Source organism: Fukomys damarensis, unplaced genomic scaffold (assembly GCF_012274545.1).
Source record: "Fukomys damarensis isolate Sample0158 unplaced genomic scaffold, DMR_v1.0_HiC HiC_scaffold_10, whole genome shotgun sequence".
In the NCBI taxonomy this organism is placed as follows: Eukaryota; Metazoa; Chordata; class Mammalia; order Rodentia; family Bathyergidae; genus Fukomys; species Fukomys damarensis.
In genome coordinates this window covers 33,516,990-33,535,894 of record NW_022900922.1, presented here as the reverse complement: position 1 = coordinate 33,535,894, position 18,905 = coordinate 33,516,990, and positions in this window count along the sequence as shown.

Below are 18,905 nucleotides of genomic sequence, written 5' to 3'. Positions count from 1 at the left end.
ATCCCTCCATCTAGGGTAGAATCCCAGGAGACCCTCTAGCCACTCCTGTTCACAGAGAAGGAGGAGGCCCAGGTTAGTGCAACTGTATTTCCAGAGGTATTGGAGGAGGGCAAAGGCAAGCAGAAACAGGGAAAGCACATCTCCTACAAGATGCATAGAAAACCATAGCTGCTGTTCCTGAATTCTCCCTCATCCACAGCACTTATCCCGGGAATATTTCGAATCCTCAATGTCCTGGTGTCCTATGTGGTCCTAGACATGTTGTGCTACTTGTCTCTTCTTTCCCCATTGGTGAAGCTGTGAACCCCACCTACACTTTCAAATTATACTATTTTTTCCATCACGCCACAATTTTGTCTGCAAGCCAAGTTAGCCATATTTGTGAGTGGTTATTGTGTGTTGTTCTCCACCTGCCCCACTCCACTACTCTCTGCCTTTCTTCTCAGCTGCAGGGCTCAGCTACAGCTCTATGGCTTCCATCAGTCAGGCCCTGAGCCCTGGTTTCCTGTGAGGAAGGGGAACTACTGACAGGCGGGCAGGAGAAAAGGGAGGTCAGGTCCAGGTCAGACTAGATACCTGCTCTCCCTGCTTCCTCCCTGCTGAGGTACACTGTGGCCCCTTCTGGGTGTCTGTATAGACAGAGCTCCACGGCTCCTTCCAAACTGGAACTGAAACTGCTCTCTGAGGTTGGAAGTGCCTGAGGGTAGGACTCTCCCCTGTTCAACTCTTAACACTGTCCACTGTCCCTACTCTACGAACAATTCTTCCAATAAGCTTTGCTTCACTTAATCCCCCAGGAGTACAGTTACTATTGTCTATTGTCAATCATGTGTGCAATTAACCAATCTCTCCCTCCCTCTCCTCTCTCTCTCTCTCTCTCTCTCTTTCTCTCTCTCTCTCTTTCTCTCTCTCTGCATGATTGCTCTATATTCATTTGGATTATTTATTCTCTGCGAGTCCTAATTAACTCTCCTGTGAAATGAGACCATAGATAAACCTCACAGGGTCCCAGTGAAACTGAAGTGAACTAACACTGCACGTTTCTTGTATATCCTTCTTTGTATGTCATTCAGTGTCATACACGTGTTCCAGCTCTGCCGGGCTGCCACCCTTGCTTCAGCTGGGCTGTCTGACCACTTTCTACATGTGGGTCCTTTCTATGTGTCCTGGTCATGTGTCCAAGCACTTTGCCATAGGGTTCACTCCAGCCTTGTCATCTCCATGTCAAGAGGGACAAATGTGCTCTTTCCAAAGATAGGTAAAATGGCATCCGGGTTCAAGAAACTCCCTAGAGCAAGCTCCTATGAGAGGCTGGGTCTCTTGTCTCATGGTCTGGGGTTCTGTGCCTAACATTCTCTCAGGGGAAAACCCACCCATCATGTGGTCTCCAGTTTGCTCTGCTGGCTGCGAGATGTGCCTGGGACAGTGATAGCAAGGACAGCTCTTTGACCTCCAGGGTTGGGAAAGATTGGAAAAGAAGCCACAGAGGAAGTCAGTGTGGGCACAGAACCAGCGCCCCATGCCTTACAGGCAAAAACACCCACGGAAATAGACTCATCTCTCAAACTGATGAATTGGCAGCCGGACACCCAGCTGCTGGGTGTTTCCATCCTGACCTAAACCTTACGTGACATAGGCTGTGAGGAACATCTCTGGAAACGGGTACTAATCAGCCTTGTTCCTTCGTGCGCTCTTGTAGGCCTTGCCTCGGTGGTCACAGCCCCTTGGGATACAATGTGGTTAACTAACGCTGATCAAGAATGAGTGAAGAGTTGCCATCGCCTCTCAAGAGAGAGGTTTCATGCAGCCTTCAAATTTCTGGAAAACAAAAGGCATTTAGAAAACAAAAACTTGGAAGAAAGAGAGATTCTTACTCAAGATTTGCTGCTGGAAACTTCACTTTTAAGATACATTTCAGCAAAACAAAAAGGAATGAAGCATTCATACAATTTTCATGAGCTGTAGAGAAGTCAATAGTCCCATAAAAGAAGGTTAAAGAAAGAACCCAAACTGCTCCCTTGCCAAAGAATCTTTTAGAAGAAAATATATTGTTTTTGACAATCCCAAAATAGTCAATAAGAGCTTTAGAATGGCTTTAAAATAGTTGTTACAACTACTGTGTTTAGAACTTAAATTTTAGGTAGAATCTATTTCTCTGATTTAAAAAAAAAACACTCAAATTTGCAGAAAACAGAGAAAGTGGTGAGTAACAAAGACTAAGATTGTGTATTCAGCCAATGAAGCTCCTCAGGTCATAATTGCTGTACTGATGTATTAGTAACAGTCATGGGTGAGGTCAACTGAGTTCATGTCACCCGCCCAGCTGACAATCGGGCAGGTCACAGTGACCCCGTCACCTGCCCTGCTAATTGGATAAATGCAAAGTTGTTCATGTAAATGTGATCTACTATTACTTTTTCCTAGTTAGAAAAGCAATTCATGTTCACTGCCAAAATCTAAGAAGATACATTCCAGAGCTACTCACTGTTTACATTGTGGAGAATGCCTTTCTGCACTTTTTCAATTCTTCTATTAATAAAATAATTTAAGATATTATATAGAAGTAGAACTTACGGTTACAAATAAATGATATAAAGCATATAAATTTTAACATATAATATGATTACATTTTCATTATGTAACCCCACTGTAATTTATCAGTCCGTTACCAGTTGCGCATATCTTTTCGAACATTTCACTGTCATAAAACCAACAAAGTTCTCTTTCTAACATTTAAAATAAACCATTTCCTCACCCTGTCTGAAAAGAAAAGCCAAAAACTTAAACAGCAACATAGCATTGCCCTTCATCTGGAATGCACTCCCCTCTGTTCATCCGCTTACAAATCTTGGGTTCTGACAGAGGCTACTTAGTCTACGTATTTCTTTTAGGGAGAAAGAAATTACATTTCTTTCCCACAGTGCTGAGTATTCTTCTCCCCTTGCTTGGTGCTCCCACGGACCCAGCACTAGTGAGCTGCCTTTCCCCAGTGGACAGATCGTGCTAAAGTTCGTGCTCTCAGGGGACCCTTGTCTTCTGGGTTTTTGCTTGATTGGCATTTGGCATGGGAGGAGGCCACCATGATCACACTTCCAGCCAGGTGAATATTCAGTTTACAGGCTCAGTTCTTCCTTGGTGAGAGGACTGCAGAGTCTAGGGTGTCCATGTTTCATTAAACTCTTGCTTAGCATGAAGTCATAAGAAGATATTTCAATGCCTGCTCTCTGTGTGCAATCCTGTGTTCACAACTAGTTCAGAACTGCAAAGTCTTTCCTGGACCATATCCTACATAATGGAATTCTGTAAGATTTAAAACACAGATTCATTGGGCCAGGGATTTAGCTCAGCAGTTCGGTGGCTTTGAGTTTAAGACCTCCTTAAGATAGAATTGAGTCTTATTTATATATTTATTTCCAGTACCTTTGTATAATTAGGCACATAGGACACAGTAAAAATGTGTTAAATGAACCAATGGCAGTAACATATCATTAGGCCATTAGACTAATCTTCATTTTAAGAGATTCTCTAGAAATATTAATTATTATAATTATATAAAGTCCTCAGAACAGTGACTGTCACATGTTAGTGAACTACAGAATCATCTGGAGCACAAAACTTGATGTGCCATCACTTGAGTTTCTGTTCAGCGTTGTAGGGACTCAGGATGCCTTTTTAACAAGTTCCCAGGAGACACTAAGGTAGCCGGACTGAGGGCCACACTTTGAGAACTAATTCCAACTGTTACCAGAGCCACATCTTGGGTTTGCTAACCTTCCACATACTACTATGATATTCTGACTCAGAAAGGTGAGCACAGGATTCAAGCATTTTGTAAGGGAAATCTTTATGTAACAAATCCATCTACAGACAATTGGAGATCAGTGAACTTGAACCCTACTCACAAGCTAACTTAGAATTGAAATATAAAAATAATTTCCAGGCCAGGAAATTACTCTGTGACTTATCAGGATTATAGAGCAACTGAAACAATTTTCTGGGTGAAACCTGACCCTAGATACATTGTGATATCTCACTTTGGGCAAAAGTTCACTATTTAATTCCTAATTTCACATGCTCCATAGAACACTGCTTTCCTGAACTCTCCAATCTGGATATATCAAACCTCAGAAGAGCAATCTCTCAACAAACAAATATTAGATAGACACTAAAAGAAAACCACCACAGAGACCCCAAACCAGATACAAATAAACTATCATGGTGTAGTCTGGAAAGCTGTTACCAGCCAGCTAACAAGGTAAAATCTGGATATATTTTTAAAAGCTGTTCTAACAAATGATAGCTGTCAAAGGATTGGTGCTGATGAGAAATACAAAAGTCATTCTGAAGGGGAGGAGGACAGATTTCTAAACGCTAAAGAAGTAGAGAAACCATTTGAAGAAGAAGGCACTGCAGAGCTACATCTGAAGATAGGATTTAAGAAGCAAGATCAGGACCTAGAGTCAAGTTCCAAAGAGAATGTGAGACCCTAGCCAATTCTAAAAGGACAGTCCCGGCGATAGAAGTAGGACAACTTGACTTCTATAAAAACAGCTAGGGCATCTTTGTCAATTAGCTACTGGCTCACTTCTACAGATGACATTGCTCTGGAATCTGATTCCTCAACACCATCTGGCATTTTCTGGCTTAGAACAGTTCTTGTGCTGAAATGCAAAAGTGATAGCAGTTAAAATAGCACAGAGAAAATGGTAGCTTGTGATTGTTGGCATACAGGGGTGTTATAGTTTGGGTCTTGAATGCCTCCCAAAGGCTCGTGTATTAAAGGCCCTAGCACTGTGCTGTGGGAAAGTTGTGGAGCCATTAAGAGGCAGGACTAGTGAGAGGGCTTTAGGCCATTTGAGGGACCCTGTGAAGGGGGTTGTGGGAGGCTCTCTGTTTTGCTCCCTGGCTTGTGATGAATGAGGTAAGTAGTTTTTCTCACAGCAACAGGGCCAACCAGTCATGGACTGGGACCTCTAAAACTATGAGGCAAAATAAACTTTCTCTCTGCACATTCATTATCTCAGGTATTTGTCATCGTAAGACAAAACATTTTGGTGATCCCTGTGGACTTGGAATGCATTGTTTCAGTAGTTGATAAAATTGCTCAGTGAGTGTTGCCTATGGGAGAAGAAGTTAAAGAAGAAATTAATGGACCCACGAATACTAATGCCCCTTAATATATTTTTGGACTAGCACGTGTGTCATTGTCCAGTTGATGTAATACATACTAGCATCCATGATCTCATGGGAGTCTTTAGTTTTTGAAAACCATACACAACTTCCCAAAATAATTCTGCAAAATAATATTCTATTCATCCCACTGAGGCAGGAGAGAAAAGGCCAATGCTCTCAAGAATTATGTTGCATTACTCTTCCTTCTTTCTTCTGTGGCTGCCCCAAATGCCTCACAGCTGGCCACAACTAAATCCAATGCCCTCAGCCACTCTGGGATACATATGCTTTGGCTACAGCAAACTTCCATTGTGGGTCTCTCCCAGGTGACCCCACCCCTCTGCAGCTGTCCTCAATCATGTCCAGCCCTCCCCTACCCATGACTAAACAGAAAGTTTGACACTGTGGGTCCAACTTTTTCAGTTATATAAGCAATTTCCCCCATACTTTCATTGGATCATTGTGTATTGCTCTCCGCTCTGCTGTGGGACAAGCCCTAACAAATCCTCTTGGGGATGGTGTATTTTGTTTTTATCTCACATAGAGCAAGCCGAGCTGGTACATAAAAAACCACTGATGACCGATGTGGCCACCAGCCAGGGTTGGAACTTTCAGGGCTTCTAGCAGTTGGAGAACTTGGGAGGCAAGGCAGAATTTCTGTGTGTTGCTATCTCTGCTGGCCAGAAGAGTTCCCAAGGGCTGGCAGTCGCTGGTGTCTCCAGCTGCCAGGAGAATGGTAGAGAACACTTAACACCAACAGCTATTGGCATTCAAAGCTCAGGGCCCTGAATAATATCAAGAGCTGCAACTTGTGTGATTTCTACCTAAACAGAGCAAAAGAACCTTCAGTTAATTGGCAACACCATTATGTAAATATGAGGTGTGATCCTAAAATACAGTGAATATTTAAATTAAAAGTTTTTTAAATTATAGTAAAAGACACATTTCTACTAACCCCCCTGAAAAAACAACCCCCCCTTTCTTTGAAAATTGTTTTTGCCACTTTCTGAAGCAGGTCTGGAAGCTCCTCTTTTGTGTCTTTCTGTGACTGTCTGGATGTCCTGAATCTATTCAAAACATTCATGGCAATTTCAGTCAAGCAAACACATTCCAGTGGGTCCTTAGAGAGCTTATTCACCAGATCTGGCACCATCTGACTTCTGACTCTTCCTCAAGGTCAAAATGACTATGGATGGTAAACATTAAGTGGATTCAGGACATTTAGGTAGCGACCATGGCACAACAAAAGACACCTAAGTGTCTTCTTCCGAAAGTGGTAAGAATAATGGAATGAGTGTATTTGAAGCATGGGGGAGTTTGGGAAGCAATCATTGCCAATGTTTCCTTCATTGTAATAATTTTTAAAAGTTTAAACAATCCCTGCATTTTTATTATACTTCATATGGTACTTCATCTGTAATCAGAAATAGAACATATTAAAAATTTCTAACTCAAATGCAAAATGCACTGAGCTAAAGTACAGTTGCTTTTAAGCAACATCAAGGACTAGCTGTGGAATGGAGAACTGAACAGGCTAGCCATGGCTTTGCCATCTTCATGTTCTTATGAAATAAACTGTCCACAACTATGGCTTCGGGTAAGGGACAAGAACAGATCACTGTGTTTCTATCAATAAACTCCTATCTCAGGAGGCAGCTCTATGGGAAGTAATGGACACCAGTCAATATTGTTCAATCTGTTTCTCTCAGGAAATCAAATCTGGCTCATGGAGATACTGGGTTTCTATCAGAAGCCAAAACAAAGCATGTGGACTTGAGGTTGGTGGCCCTGGTGGGCTACAAGCAAGCAACACTTTTCCTCTTCATTACATAAAGAGAGTTGGATAATCACATACCCCAAACACGACTACTGAAGGGCTGATCATTGTACAGAAATGCTTGTCCATACCAGTGCCATTTATGTTGCCAATATGTCCATTTGTCTGGGTTATCTGCTTGGTTAAATATTAATAATACTCTTCAATACGTTTTTCTTGAGCAAAATAAATCTGTACACTTCAAAGTGGATGGGTATCATTGCTGGACCCACATGGAATCACACTAGTCTCCTCCTGTGATTCACAATTCCATGAAATACTGTGAGAAATCAGCTGGCAGTGTTCTGAGGTTGTTCTATGATATTGCTGTGAATGCCATGAGCACTGATTATTTTTGAAGCCATTAACTTTTCAGGGGGAGTTTGGCCTGCCTCTCTAATGATTCAAGGATTTTACACATAAGGTGGCCATTGTACAGCACCACACAATCTCCCCAAGTACCAGATATGATGTTCTCCATACCTTGAATAACACACTCTGAAAGGGCATGGCAGATAACTGATGCTCCACAACTACAGCCAATTTTCATCTCATATCAAATTTTCAAGAGATTCCTCCATAAATTCTGCCTTAATTGTCTCCAGGAAATTTTTCCCTAAACTTCCCTCATTCTTCTCAAACTCTTTCTGGGCTGGAGGCCGTTTTGTAGACCTGCATGTACCCCACAGAGGATACCTTTATGGCTGAATCAGGTCCACTGTGGCATGACAGCGTGACTGGGTCATTAACTGCTTTTTCCCTTCGAGATATTTTCTTTCTTTTTCCCATTCCTTTATCTCCCAGTCCCATTCACTGATCCCATCCTAGTCGAGCAGATGGTGTCTTCTGCATTCAAGGACAGCTGAAAATAGAAAAAGCTGTTTTGTTTAGCTTTAGTATTTCCTAGGGTCTCAACCAATTAAGGAGATTTCTCCAAACTATCTCAATAGAATACTTTGGAGAGAATAAGAGGTTTATAGTTCTTCCAAGAAAGGGTGAACCTTTTACTGCTCCAAGGACTCAAAGAGGGACTGGACCTCAAAAGAAGAGATCCAAAGCCCTGAATTCCTGCTCTGGAAATGACCACAGCAAAGACCTCTTAGACTTCAAGGACAATAAAAAGGTTAGCATTCCTACTGTTGATGAGCTGCCTTCTCTCCACATTTCAGGCTCCTTGATTCTGTCCTCATGAGGAAGACAACTTTATTAGCAACTGAGGGAAACCACATAATGTCACCCCAACATTTGTCTCTTTAACATATTTTTGAGCCAGAGGCAATTAAGAAGCAGTGAGCAAAGGAGGAGTTCATTCTATCCCCATTCTCTCTTCCACCGAAAGATAGAACATCAGCTCTCCTTTCCTGGAGACAACTCTTTTCGGCTCAGAGATAGCGCCAGAGGAATTCACAAGCAGCCCATACTCCGCTGTCTTCTCCCCATGTTTGCCTTCCCACAGTCTCCCACGACTGTAGACCTGAAACTGCTTTCCTTTGTTTTCACTAAGACTTATTGTTCATTACTGAAGATATTACAGAGGTCAGAGACCTAAGCCATTCCTGAGTTACCTTTCACTGTATTTCCTCCCATGTGATGCACACTGCATATGTGAATAAACTTCCTGCTTTTTTTCTTATTCATAAGTCTTTTGTTACTGAAGTCTGTCCTAATTACAAATATAAGAGCTGAGGAGAGATTATAGTTCTCTCCCTACACTACTGAGATTCAATTTTCTTCTAACTTAATGGAAATAGACTTTTAGTGTCTGTCCTAGACCCTAGGGAAAGTGCCCTTCACTGGGACAAAATATCCATTACCTACAACTTAAAGAAGAAGTTAATTTTGGTTCCTTGCTTTTTAAGGATTCAGTCAATGGTTGGCTAGCTCTGAGGCAGAAAGGGCATGGTGGAAGGGTCCAGGACAGTGGTGGCAAACCTATGGTAAGTGTGTTATTGTGTTTTTCTTTTAAAACAAAAGATGTTAATGAAGAGTTGGGTTTACAAAACTAAAACTTCAGTATTCGGGTAAAATTGCAATATTAGCATTTTGCAATAAATAAGTGGGTTTTGAGTTGCAATTTGAACACTCAGTCTCTAAAAGGTTCACCATCCTTGGACTAAAGGAGGAAAACTGCTGACCTCATGGCAGCCAATAAAGAGAGAGGCCAGGGAGAAGCAGGGGACACAAATACATCCTTCCAGGTCACACCTCTAGTGACAAACTTCCACCCATGCCCCACATCTTGATAGCATGTTCAGCCACTGAACCTGTCAATTAATGAATCCACTAATGAGTATAGGGCCCCCATGATCCAAGCACCTACCACATGCATAGAACTTTTGGGGAATACTTTAGATCTAAACCATGACAGTGTCAGAACTAGGTTCATGGAGAGGAAACCAAAGAAGTAGAAGGTAAATTAAAAACAAACAAATAATAACTAAAGCAGCCTTATTGTTATTCTGCCATCTTTTATTCAAGCAGATCTTTGATATACTTCAACAGCCCAAGTGGGACTGCTTCATCTGTGTTCTCCAGACTCTGGAGCAGGAGGTCCCTCTGTGCTGGCAAGAACACTCTGCACATAGAGGAAGAACCACGTTTTTTTTGGACAGTATGTGTGGCCCATAGCATGGTGGCCAGAGAGAGCTTATCTCTGGACAGGATTAGTAATGTAGGCTGCTTTTAACTGGTTATCACACTTTTCAAGAGAGAGTTTGTACTACTTTCTGCTGTCTAAATTTCTTTAATTTACTTACTTCTACTCATCTGTTTTTCTTTCCTTCTTTCTCTCTTTTGATGGCATATAAAATTGTGCATATTATATACCATGTGATGTTTCCATACATCTTTACATTGTGTAACGTTCAAATCAGGATAAGCATATCTTTTGCCTCAAATATTTATCTTTTGGGGAAATGGAAACATTAAAAATCCTCTCTTCTAGATTTTTTGTAATATACAGTGCATTATCATTTTTCATAGTTACCCTACAGTGCAATAGAACACCAGAACTTATTTCTTCTCTCAAACTGTGTCTTTTTTAACAAGAACCTGTTCTTATTTCTAGATATATCATTTTAAACAGGGAGAATATAGATAAGAAATGAGTAGACGTTCAACAATAAAAAAATCCATTTTTTAAAGCATCACCCTCAGAGTGGGCAAGTGTCTGGTGCAAGATAGCAGAGTGAGCATTTGAATGTGGCACCTCCCTTGCCAGTGATTCCACTAAAATGACAGCGTTGGAGTGCAAAAAGAAATAAATCTGTAGCAAGGAAGAAACTGGGTGAGAAGGCCTTTGGTAGATGAGACATTTGGCACATTTTTTTGAACAGGGATTCAGTTGGAGACATGTTAATGGATAGAACAGAGTAGAGGAAGCCAAAGCCTAAGTAGGAGGGGAACCTCAGGAAGTGGGTGCCAGTTGTTTTTCAAAATGCCAGCAAATCCTTAGGTGCTGGATTGGTGTTCTCCTCCCACATGCAGCAGAAGGTACTAAGACTTTATCACATGGAACAAGAAAAACTAGAGATCTTCCCTAAAACAAATGGATGAACTCCCTCCCTCAAGAGGGATTTGAGGTTTAGTGTAGGTGTTGGTTGAAGTGTTGAGGGCTCCTTGCTCTGTTGTTCACTGAGAGAGATGAGTAGGATGACTACTCTAAGCCTGGATCCTCTATAGAAGGATCTGGCACTTATTTATCCCTGAGCATTTCCATGAATTTCCTTATTTGCCTTCCTACTCAAGAGAGGGTCCTTTCAAAAAAATATAACATGAATACAAATTTTTTAAAAAATAAAGCAGATAGCTATTACTAAGAAACTAATCCTCCATTCATTGATGTGATGATGAACCAGGCCACCAGACAGACATCTGAAGACAGCTAACAGAAGGAAATGAAAAAGACTAAATCATATGAAGTCTCAAAGGGACAGAAATAATTCAGCAAGTGAAAGAGACTTTTTAAGTAATCAATGAATATCTTTTAAAAGATTTGAGAAGATATTACATTCATAAAACAAGAACAGTATTGTTGAAAGGGGAACTAGCAGAGAATGCCAAAAATTTCTTTAAAATTAAAAATATGAAATTCAATAGAGGGGCTGAAAAAACTTTACTCAGAACTTAAAGCAAATGGCAAAGAGAAGGCAAATTTAAGGGATAAGATAAGCTTCATAGAGCATTAATACAAAAGTCCTAGAAATCTATGGTCTAAGAGGAATAGCAGGAAAAGGCAACAAAGGAAATGGATGGGATAATTTTAAAATAGAAATAAAAGGATATATTCTCACACTTAATGGGCTTGAATATATAGCAGAATGGATGAAATTAACTACACACTTTAAGGGAACATCCTCTTGAAATTTTACAGTGTTAAAGACAAAAAAAAAAATCCAAAAAGTTTCCAAGACAAAATAGAGGGAACCATCCAACTTTTCATTTCATGCATCACTGTAATCAGAAAATAATAATCAATGTGTTCAAGGTTCTATGGTAAAATAGTTTGAACCTAACATTCTGTGCCCAAACTAAACTCTCATTACAGTGCAAAAGTAAAATACAAATATTTTCAGACACACCAAAGCCCAGTTTATACATCGTGCATTCAGTCTGAGGCAGTGTTCTGAGTACATGTGCCAATAAATCCATAAGAAGATGATGTAGAATCCAGGAGTAACCTCTGATTCAGAGGCGCAGTAAAAAGAAGCCCAAGGAGGATGGCAGTGTTGCAGATCTGGAACAGCAAGAGGTCCCTGTATTCTTGCTACATTCCCACTTTGGGTCACCAGTGGGCTCTGCACATTGCAGTCAGTCACATGCCCATAATGTCAGAACAATGTATTTCTGACCTGGCTAACACCTACCAGAGGGAAAAGAGAACTCTGGGGGATCTAGGATCAATAACATAGACCCTTGCTTAGATGTGGCATGCTGGGTGTGGCAGTACACTCTCATAATCTCAGCACTCGGGAGGCTGAGATAGGAAGATCACAGCAATTTCAAGGACAGCCTAGGCTACATAGGAAGTTCTAGGTCAGCCTGAACTGTGAGTCCCTATCTCAAAAAACAAAACAAACAAGAGAAGTGACCCACATGACATCCATTCACATATTATAGATCCGAAGGTCACACAGAGAGAGGCCAGTTAGCGTAATAATATCGTATGCCTGCGAAATGGAGGGATGGAATTTCTTGGTCAATGGCATAAATAAATACCACATAGGTGACTGTTAACTAGGATCCTATCTCAACACAGCTTTTGTGGGACCAGCCTGAAACATGGCTACAACATTAAGGCCTTAACTCTTAAGGATCATGAGTCAAAGATTACACTCTCTCTTTCTGAGGTTTAGCACTTCTGTAACTTTCACTCCTAGATGTGCTGGAAAAGGGCTCCCATCAGCACTTATGGTGGCAACTGCTGGCACAGAGCTCTGGACCAGTCAAGCTACCCCAGCACAGGTAAAACTTCCTCTAGTGTAACTCCACATTCCCTGAAGTCCCAGTTGCCACCATGTTCACCAGTAGCCTCATCTCCATGGATCCATGGGCCCGTGCCGGGATGATTCAGTACCCAACTGAAACCCTGGGACATTAGGAGACTAACACCAGATCTTTTCCTATTTCCTTGATCCTGGATTCCTGAAGAAGTCCCTGAAAGAGAAAACGGAATGATTCCTAATCCTGTAAGCTTTGCCTAATTTGGGTAGGAGCTCCTTCCTTAAGAGGAACCCAGGGAAATAACAGTAACAGGGTTACTCAGAGAGTAAGCACCTTCTTTACCAGACTCAACCCAATTACTAGTGGTCACTGCAGACTTGAGAATTTGGCTCCCTGTCTAGGCATTAACAAATAACTCACCAAATTTAGCCTCTGCTCTGCAGACAGCATTCACCAAGCCAGCAGAAACCAAGGTAGAGGCAGGCTGAACTAAACTCCTCCCACTAGGAAGCCTCATGGTCTCAGAGACCCCAAGGCTCCTAAAGGAGAGAGGAGCTGAGGTCAATCTAATGAATTATGGATCAAGGGTGGATATGATCTCTAGATTTCTTACACCAACAGAAGATGCCAAAGCATCTCCGCTTAGAGGGGGGCTGCAATGTGTCATTTGGACTTAAATTGTGTTGTAGATCCTCATATATAAATGATAACTGACACATGGGTATGAATGGAACTATGTAGCCAAGGTGCATAGAAGAAGAAAAGGATCCATGAAAGAAATGGTGGAGGAACAAAAGGAGAAGACACAGAAGAATGAGAGGAGCCCACAGAGGTAGAAGGAAGAAATCAAAGAGTGGTTCTTGGAAAACAAGGGAAAAAAGTGCTTTAAGAGAGTGGAACTTTCAGCTGATGTTCCTGAGAACTCAAATAACACAGAGTGATTTAGTAACTGAGATGGTACTGGGCTATTATACCAAACCCAGCTTATCCTGACTGATGCAACTCTTTCTTATCCAAGCATAGGATCTGGCCGTAGCAATTCTGGTAGAAGCATGGGCAGGGGGACTGCATAACAGGATAAAGATGGTAACAAGAGATGAGAAAGGGAAGAAAGAAATGTCACATTGACATCTGCAGCCATCATGTTGATCTTGTAAGCCAGGTATTGCTTGGTTCACTTTAAAAAGAAGGAAATGGTGAGGGGCCCAAGGTAGCCCATAGGGAGGTGAAACTACTAAGACTGAGACGAGTCTGAGTGGCTGAGATATAAGACCCTCCCACACACCACTGCCTCCCCAGCACCTCAGCCCCCTCGTGTGTATCTGCTGCTAAGTTGCATAGCAAATGTAGGAACAGGCTCTTCATATTTCTGACATAAAAACACATTGAGCAATAAGACGGGGACACTGTGCAGTACGCTTGTCTGTTAACCAGAGAAATGGAGTTGGATGAAAAACTGGGGAAAGCAGCAGCTGCTTCCATCGTCTCTCCATGGCACCAGGAGTGTTTGTTTTTGAGGGGCTGTTCGTGAGCTCCCCCTGCGCATCTCAGAATTCTTTGGACTCTGATTACTGGAGCACTAAAGACGCTGAACTGCCAAAAGCATGTTACAGGCTGTGCCTCTTTGAAGAACCAGCTTGAACTGATTGTTCTTCAGCTTTTCACATAAATTACAGAACACGAGGCCCACAGCTTTGCCCAAAGTTGTCAACAGGTTTTAATTGTCTCTGCTTTTCCGTACACACAGATGGTTTCATTAAGCTGCTCTGAGCAGACCTCTGCTGTCTCCACAAAGATAAATCAGACACAACAAATGGGAATCCATGAAAAAAGAAAAACTATGCTAAAGTCCAAAATAGCTCCTGTGCTTTTTCCCCTGAAGATAAATGCTACATGAAGGGAAATAATGTAAGTGCAGTGCAGAGTTGGAGGCAAGGTAAGAAAAACCACATTGAATATGTTAACTTTTGAGGGCAGGTACAGAAACTGCCAGGAAAAGTAAGTAGCTACATTCAGAAAGGGCAAAAGATTACTTACATTAATGATGTCTCTCATGGGCCCTAAGTTTCTTTTTCCAAGGTCAGTCTGAGAAACTAAATGTGATCAAATAATTCCACTTACAGATACAGAAATATTAGGGCCAGTTCATCTAGTTAGGTAAAGAGATTGCATTAAAGCATTGTTTCTGGTAGCAAACATTTGGAAGCAAACAAGTCAATTAAGTGTCATTTAGTGACAAAAGACCATACAACCGAGAAAGCTAATAATGATATAAATCTAAATGCATACATGGGCAAAGAGCAAAAGCATCTTGCATATTGAAAGCCATTGGTAAATTGTTCTCCACAAAGGCCAGACCAGATTATACCCCCACCAACAATGCATGAATGGAACTGTTTCTCAACAATACACTAAATAGGTAAAAACTAAGTGATATAGCTTTATAGTAACTTTATTTATTATTAAGCTTATTATACATAAATTTGAACATTATTTTGTTCATTTGAAAGCTATCATTTATATTTTTAGTATGAATTATCCTTTTATATCTTTCTCCCTTTTTCCTGTTGAATCATTGGTCTTACTGATTAATAAGATACACATGCCTAATACCAGGTCCTTTTCTTTTGTCTTTTTAAAAAAATTACTTGTGATCCAATTATTTTGTCAAGAAACATATTAAGCATTTTGATGGTTTTATTTATTTCTTGGATTTTTCTATTTAAATATTCTGAACCTTATATACTTTTGTAGTACCTTTAATTTCCATTTTTAACACTTAAATTTTAACTCTTTGTACATAATATGTAAGGTGAAAATCCAGTTTTTCCCATATAATTATAAAGAACTTGAAACCATGAACTCAATAGTCTCTATTCACTTCCTTTGTATAAAATTTTCATTTATATCATCTGTCAAGTTTCTATGTCTATTTGGGTACATTCCTGGACTTTTTATTCTGCTTTATTTTCTAGGGTATTTTTGCCATGCACCAACACTGCATTGCTTTAATTTTGGTAGATTCATAATATGTTTGACCTGTGTGTGATATAGACCTCCCTCACTCTTTTTTATTTCTTTTAAATATTTTTGGCCATTCTTATATATGTTTTCACATGTTTGAAATCAGTTTATTGGTTAAAAGATTTTGGAATTGTACTTAATGATTAACTTGAGGGGCACTTTATGAAGTTGAGCTGTTCTACCCATCAAATGGCCACAGTCTTCTCCAGTAGTGTTCTTTACTGGTTGAAGGAAAACAAATAAGACATTTTTGTAGGGTAGGGAAGTCATAACCCTAACACAAAGTCTACACAGAATCAACAGGACTACACATTTGATTGACATAAAACCTAGCTTTGAATTAGATGCTGTTTCCACTTTTGTAGGGAAAGATATTCAATAATTTCAGGATTCTCTGCATGTCCCACTTACACATGAAGGACAGAATCAAAACTCAGTCAATCACTCACATGTGGAATAAATGTAATTTAATAATGTGCTCATCTCCAAATGCTCTGAAATTAGATACATTTATCCAACCCGAAACACAGCTTTTCTCTGTTCTCTCATCCTGATAATGCATGATGCTTCACTCCACAAAAGAGAAAAGACATCTAACGTTATCTCATTTGGAGCCACTTACGAAAGAAGCATTTTTGGTTAGCATCTGGCAATTAACTTTAAAAGATTTCAAATTTCTTAGACAATGCATGGCCCTGAAATTTTTCATTACTGATTATTCTCATTATGTAATGATTACATTATCTGACAACTTAAATGTGTAATTTGTAATTGATCACCATCAACTTCCTAAATAAAGAAAAACACCCATTAATTATACACTTATTTTCCTAGGGTCACAGTGTGAATCCATCAATGAGTTAAGATCAAAGGAAGGAGCTCCTGGATTGTTACCAGAGTAAACTACCTAATGCGGTTCCAATAAAATGTTGGTTCTGAACCACTACTTCTTAGCTCTGGACTCATTGTGAAACAACTATTTGTTCATTAGCTAATTACCTCCCTTATCCACATACCTATGGTGGGCCTGAAATGATCTAGTTTAAATCCAACAGTCGTTCTCCTATTCTCACTACTAATTCAGAGAACAACAGAGCAACAGGAAAAAGAGATGTGGCTAGAGATGAATCGTCTTCCATTCAACCTGAAGCTTGCCTTTAGCCCCAGAAACCTCAACAAGCTACTGAAATAGTGTTTCTGACTATAGGGTCCATGGACCACATGAAGCAGAATCTCCTAGGCATTTGTTTAAGATGTACATCTGGGACCTCGGGTACCAAATGTAAAACTGTGTGGCTGGTCAAGTCATCACCATTATTGGCAACTTTCCCCAAAGATCCTTATCCCTGAAAATTGCCCCAGTTCATTTACTCATCTGTAATATTGCACATGACCACATTCTCCACAGTAACAAATGGTTATACAAGCAAGGCACCTGATAGGTGAGAGAATTCAGTAACATTAGTCACCTTCTTCTCCTTTTCTCTTCTGTCAATTAATAGTGAAAATTAAGTCAAACACAACTTGATACTCTAACTTCAGTTTTATCCTTTGCTGGGAGTGCAAGAAGCCACTGTTCTTTTTAGAACTAATAAATCTTATTTACATAAAATTCAAACTCAAAGTTTTTCACTTAAAATGTGCTTAATTTATAATTCTAAACTTTCCAGATGTCTACCCAGTTTTGTAATAGAGACACACCCAGCTTGGGGTAAGTCAACTCCATGGTTTTTCTACCTTACAATGCTGCGAAAGTGATATCACTCAGTAGAAACTACATGTTTTATTTGAATCTTGTCCTAGGCTGGTAATTTGAGGGTCAGTTCTCTCTGCCAATGCTGGGAAGCAAAGCATATTTACTTATGATCTCTTTAAATTTATGAGTTTATCAGGATGTAACCGCGTTGGAAGTCAAGGAGCATCTGTGCTGTTAAAGCAACAATCCTCCACACAAGTGTGCCGGTTGTCAGTTTATCCCTTCCATCTCTATTTCATCCTTCATTGCCTGCTTGGTGAAAATGGAGATAGGTTTTCCTTTGCCAGCTGGAGTTATGTTATCTTTTGTCAGTGGAGGCCAATGGGAAGACATTATGAGAAGAAAAGATTTGGCTCCCTGGTTCTGCCTTGTTCCTTTGCCAGGCTCCCGAGTGTGTGGCTTGTGCAGCACCCACCCCTGGTAACATGGGGGGGTGCCTCTCAAATGCCCAGCTCTTGCAGCATGGAGGACATACCGTGCTACCTGCTTCTCTGGTGCCTGACCCCTGCAATGCACAGAAGTTAGGAGCTTCTCCCAGTACTTCATTCAAGATAGGGTGACAACTTATAATTCTAGCCACAATAGATTCACATTGATTCTTCCACTTTAAACAACTGAGAAACAGAATAAAATATACAACACAGTCCTTTTCAATCATAGGATATTAAGCATTCCGGTAGCACCTCTCTAACACCAGGGAGACCAATGGAATTATCATTCAGGTTTGTAGTTGGAGTGAGATTCCTGGCCACAGTACAGAACGGAGAAGCTCAAGTAGAGACCGTGTGTATCCTGAACTTGAAAAACTGTGTTAGCCAGCTTTCCATCATGGCAGCAAATACCAGAGATAGTCAACTTAAGGAGAAAGGCTTGTTTGGGTTCAGTCTTGGAGGTTTCAGTTCACAAATGATTGGCCCCATTGCTTCTAGCTCTAAGTGAGGCAGCTCATCACAGTGGGGACACGGGGCAGGGAAAACCACTCATCTCAAGGCCCAAGAGCAAAAGAGAGTGAGGAGAAAAACCAAGGTCCCAAACTCCCCTTCAATGGCATACTTACGATGGCCCCCAAGAACCCCCATAGATCTTATACACATCACTACAACCCAAGAGTGCCATGTGGAGGCTTGGCCTTTTAATATCCTTTGGGGATTATCCAGGGCTCAAACTATCACTGAGACCAAGTATAATATTTAGTGAAGCTAAAGTTGCTAACCTTTCCAAGGCAGGTACGGTACCAGAAAAAAGGAAACTGAACCAAGAGACAACTCAGAAAATCTTCAGAGGATTTCTTGCAAGTACTTCCCTAAGTACTGTTCCATGCAAACATATGAAGAATGCCAGGGCAACCCACTTTCTGGTCCCCCTTCTGTCTCTCTTGACAGAAGCTTTCTTTCCCTCAATAAATTTTTCCTACTCTTAACTTCTGTTTTTCCTAGAATTTATTCTTCAGTTTTAAAGAACATGAACTCGTGTTTTGGATATCTATCAGGTTTGGGAGTTATATCTCTTCCCCCTATAACATATTGCAGTTCTTCCACCGAGATTACTAGTGAGAGGTAAGAGTTTTCTTTCATAGGTTCTATTCTTTTGTCTTTTTGCTTCATAGTTTATAACTTGTTTCTGTTAGATTTCCCTTGCTTAAATGGCTGCTACATAAAATAGCAGCCTCCTCCTTCCCATAATGCTCTGTGCCTT